This window comes from Lactuca virosa, chromosome 2, assembly GCF_052849685.1.
Source record: "Lactuca virosa cultivar CGN04683 chromosome 2, Lactuca_virosa_CGN04683_v6, whole genome shotgun sequence".
NCBI classification, from domain to species: domain Eukaryota; kingdom Viridiplantae; phylum Streptophyta; class Magnoliopsida; order Asterales; family Asteraceae; genus Lactuca; species Lactuca virosa.
The window spans coordinates 300900031-300904621 of record NC_136427.1 but is presented as its reverse complement, the minus strand read 5'-3'; the positions used below and the strand labels follow the sequence as shown (position 1 = coordinate 300904621).

At 42.2% G+C, this 4591-nt stretch overlaps 1 non-coding gene across 1 annotated transcript; it reads left to right on the top strand.

Moving 5' to 3' along the window:
• Positions 1-4211: 4211 nt before the first annotated feature.
• On the top strand, positions 4212-4318 carry LOC145161922 (small nucleolar RNA R71). Its single transcript, XR_013738779.1, has one exon. It is a non-coding gene; the product is annotated as a small nucleolar RNA R71 (small nucleolar RNA).
• The last annotated feature ends 273 nt before the right edge of the window (positions 4319-4591 follow it).

Here is a 4591-nt window from a genome sequence, read left to right as displayed (position 1 = left end):
TTGGACCGGCTCCATCTCCTCCTTGGCCTCGATACTCGCTCATCCTAGGGCAAAGTGGGTAATGATACCCTAAATGAGGAGGCTGCTCCACATGGAAGTGTTGCACCAAATTCTCCATTGTCCCCCCAATCCAGTTCATGCTCAAGGAAAGCTGGTCAAAATACCCTGTCATATCATCCCCAAATTATGATGCTACCATGGATGCTGATTGGCGAACCGGTTGTCCTCTTTCCCCTCGTCCTCTCACATTCCTTCTCCTCGGCCTTGGTTGTGGTGCGGGTTGATCACCCTGCTTCTCATCACCATCCTCATCATCCGACCCCAAAATACCCCAGTGAGTCCTATAATTTTTTACCACCCGCATAGTCTCCAAATAACCCATACTAAACTCATGTTCATCCATGCAAGTCATGGAACGAGTGATATCGGGAACAAGCAACCCATACGATCGGGCCAAAAGGTTAATGAAATGCCCTCCACAAATAGGGCTCCCGGGGCGAGAACTGGCAGCAGAGTCAGCCAGAAAGCGTGCCAAAAAATAGGGAATGTTGCAACACACTCCCGGTTGCAAAATGCACCATAAAAAGAATAAATTCTGCTTTGTCACCTTGTCCCCATGCCTTTTGTGATTGATGGAGAAAGTGATAAATCGGTGTAGTACTCGGTGGATAGGAGATCGAACGCTGCTCTCGGGGGACACTCCGGAATTGAATATTCCGGAGGCAATATTATGCCAGAAATCAAACCCAGTGACATCATCCACATACCCTCTAGCTGAATCCCTCAAAAACATGCTAAACTCGGGAGTCATAGCCTCCTGGGGATTATATATCCCCACCCTCCAAGAAAATTCCATGAGACTGCACTCCCGATACTCACCCCCGAGATGGAATACCAAAGCTTGTGGATAATGGGGGTCTTGAACATTCTCGTGGAATGTAACTATTGAGAAAAACTCAACACAAAACTCCTTATATACCCGCTCTTGGATGCGGAAAAGATTGAGCCATCCCGAGCAAGTGAACGAATAACCATCTCCAATAAAGATTTTGGTTAGAAACGGGGACAGCCTATCCATGAGTCCAACTTCCCTCAACCGTGTCCAATTGATGGTGGGTGCGACTGCAATCTCCCGGTTGTAAAGCCACCCCAACCGATTGTTCCAACGCGTATAAATATCCCGTGACATATTCGTTGGAAAGACGTAAAACGGGTGGAGATTAGCAACCCCGGTTGGAACTTCTCTTCTGGGAGCCATTCCTGTAAAAATAAACAAAAACAAACCAACAAAGACATCCCAAAAGATTAGCATTAAACAAAATTTAAAACTGTAAATATCCAGGATTCACGTCGTGAATTTCGAGGAATTCACGTTGTGAGTTCGTAAGCAGAACCCGGAATCGATCAAGGCAGAAATCAAATCGGGCCAACCATGTCAAAGGGATTTACTCCTAGGGCGATTTCAAACTTATTTCAAACACATTCAGCAAGAAATTCATAGATTTAGGGCATCGCTTTTAAGATTCAAGTTAAATGCATACCCTAACCCCTAAATCTAGCATTTACAGCAATAATAAACAATGGGAAAAAGATTAAAATACCTAGGATGGAGAATTACGTAAGCACAAGAGGATTAAAGGACGTGTGTCGGCCAAAATCGAACAAGGGGGGACCAGTCGCCTCTTTCACTTCGTGGGAATAAAGAAATGTTTGGTCAAAGAGGGTTCTGTGTTCTTTATTCTGTGGTCCCGTGTGTTTCAGGATTCACGTCGTGAATGTAGAGAAATTCACGTCGTGAATTCAGTCTGGGCTTAAAACTGGGCTTATTCAATCTATACCAGAATTGGAATGGACTAAAAATAATGGGCCATTTAATGGGCTAATTATGGATTAATGGAATATTGTCCGTTTCAATCTGGACTCACGTCGTGAATCATAATGATTCACGTCGTGAATACTGTCTGACTCCAAATTTGTCTATTAACTAAAATTTTTAATTATTATTCTTTAATTTTTAGGGACCCCACACTCAGTGTTGTATCATGTATAAAGTGATCTGGATGATAAGATCGACTTCCCTAAAACAACAATGCAAAAATTAAAAAGAGAAAGAAAAACGCAAACCAAACTCAGGTTGCCTCCCGAGAAGCGCTTCTTTTTAAGGAGTCCTGAGCTGGACTCCGTGCCCTCTACGTTGATTCGTCAGAAGAATCCACCACCAGGATCTTTTGCTCCTTAAAACGCCTCTTGTAAGCTTGAACTCGACGAATATACGCCTTTTTAGAATTCTCCTTTTTAACCTTAACTTCGTCTCTATCGAGCTTGCGTTTGATCCCTTGAGTCTTCAATTTTTCATCATTTTTAAGCTTCATAATAACCTCCTCCTCCTTCATCACTGGGCTAGTCACTTTTGATGTCACCTCCTCTTCATCACTCGATATTTCATCACTTTCCTCACTTATCAGAGATGTTGGTTTTGTAAAGGCAATAACTTCAACGAAAAATGGAACGGATGCTCTTGGTTTAGTGCGTTTGACTTGTTGAATTGATTTAATTTCTTCTTCCATAAGCTTCTCCAATTCTTCAAGCTCATTATCATCTTCAATATTGAACACTTCACTTTGAACATCAAATCCTTGGAAACCATCTTGTAGTCCAAAAGTTTCTTCTTCATCACCAACCCTCAACGTGAGCTTGGACTCTCGAATATCGATAAGAGCCCTAGCAGTATTCAGTAAAGGGCGACCAAGAATGATGGGGACATTCACATCCTCTTTCATATCCATCACTACAAAGTCAACTGGGAAAACGAATTTCCCAATTTTAATTAGGATGTCTTCTACTATCCCTTTTGGGTGAGTCACTTAACGATTTGCCATGTGGATTGTCATTTTTTAGCCTTCATCTTCTGAATATTTAACTTTTGGTAAAATGAAAAAGGCATCAAGTTAATGCTAGCCCCAGAATCGGCTAAAGCATATGTCTTCAAATTATTACCAAACTCACATGGAAGAGTGAGGCGTCCAGGATCTCCCATCTTCTTAGGTATCTCTCCCAATACAGCCCTTGAGCTTTGCTCACTAAGGATCACTTTAGAACTCTTCTTCAATTCTTGGCGAGTGTCTATTAGATCTCGGAGGAACTTCGCGTATTCTGGAACTTTTGCAAGTGAATCAATAAAAGGAGTATTAATAGAAATACCCTTCATTTGTTGAATAAACTCTAGATGTTCCCTTTCCAGTGGACTAAGACGTGCTCGAGACGGAAATGGTAAAGGCGGGTGATAAACTGGAACAGATACGAAATTATTCTGTTCAGACCGAGCCCACGACGTGAGCATATCGTGCTCACGACGTGAACTTGGTATTCCAGCAAATTCTTCGTTTTCGAGTTTTGTCTTCTTAGGCTTCGGGTCATCTGGCTTTGGCTCCACTTCTAAAGCTTCAAGGAATTCAGAAATCGCTTCTTCTTCAGTATCAATGGCCATGACGTGAGATTGTGTCTTCAATTCAGGGACTGGTGGAGACAGTCTTTTATTTACCAAAGTAGTGAGTTGACCAAGTTGAACTTCAAGGTTACTGATGGAAGCTTGTTGATTTTTTAATAATGATTGTTGGTCAATCATCATAGCATCAGTAGCATCATGCTTTTTTTCTAAAGCTTCCATAAACTTTATTAACATGGTCTCTAGATCAACTTTCTTCTCAGCTGGTGGTTGCTCTCTTTGGTAAAAACCCCGGCCAATTTGCCTAAATTTCTCTTCTTTTTGCTTCTTGTATTCATCGTAAGGCAGCCACTCCTTCTGTGGTTTCCTCCAATCTTCATCGTATTTGTCCCCACTCGAATAGCAAACTTGAGCTTTCTTGTTTCCATATTCATCCATATTGCAATCCCTTGTCAAATGCGGGCCGCTACATCTCTCGCAACCAACTCGAATTGCATGAATTGATTGGTCCATTTGGGTCAATCTCTTATCCATAGTGCTAAGCATTGCCATCACAGTATCCATCTCTTCAGTTTGTGCACCTCCACTGCCTTTTATTCCATCGCGTCCTGGGTTGTGATACTCACGAGAGTGCTTTGAAAATTCTTCAATAAACTCCTTGGCCTGAATTGGGTTTTTCTTTGTTAGTGGTCCTTGTGAATCAAGGAGTTGTCTAGTCATGACATTCACCCCATCATAGAATATCGGCATTTCTTGCTGAATATTTAGGTCATGTTGAGGACAATTCCTTAACAACCCCTTGTAGCGCTCCCATGCCTCGTATAATGACTCCCCCGAATTTTGCTCAAAGTTGGCAATCGCCTTCTTGAGTTTAGAGATTTTGGAGGGTGGGCAAAACTGATCTAGAAATTTCTCACGCAATTGGGCCCATGTGGTGATTGTACCAGATGGAAGAGCCTTCAACCAGTCTTTTGCAGCTCCTTTGAAAGTGACTGGTAACATCCTTAACAAAGCTGTCTCCCTCGGGATATTAGGAGTATTAAAATAATCTGCAATATCATTGACCTCGTCTAAATGCTTGAAAGCATCCTCATGATCCTTCCCATAGAATGGGATATCCTTGAGTGCGGTAAGGATATGCCCCTT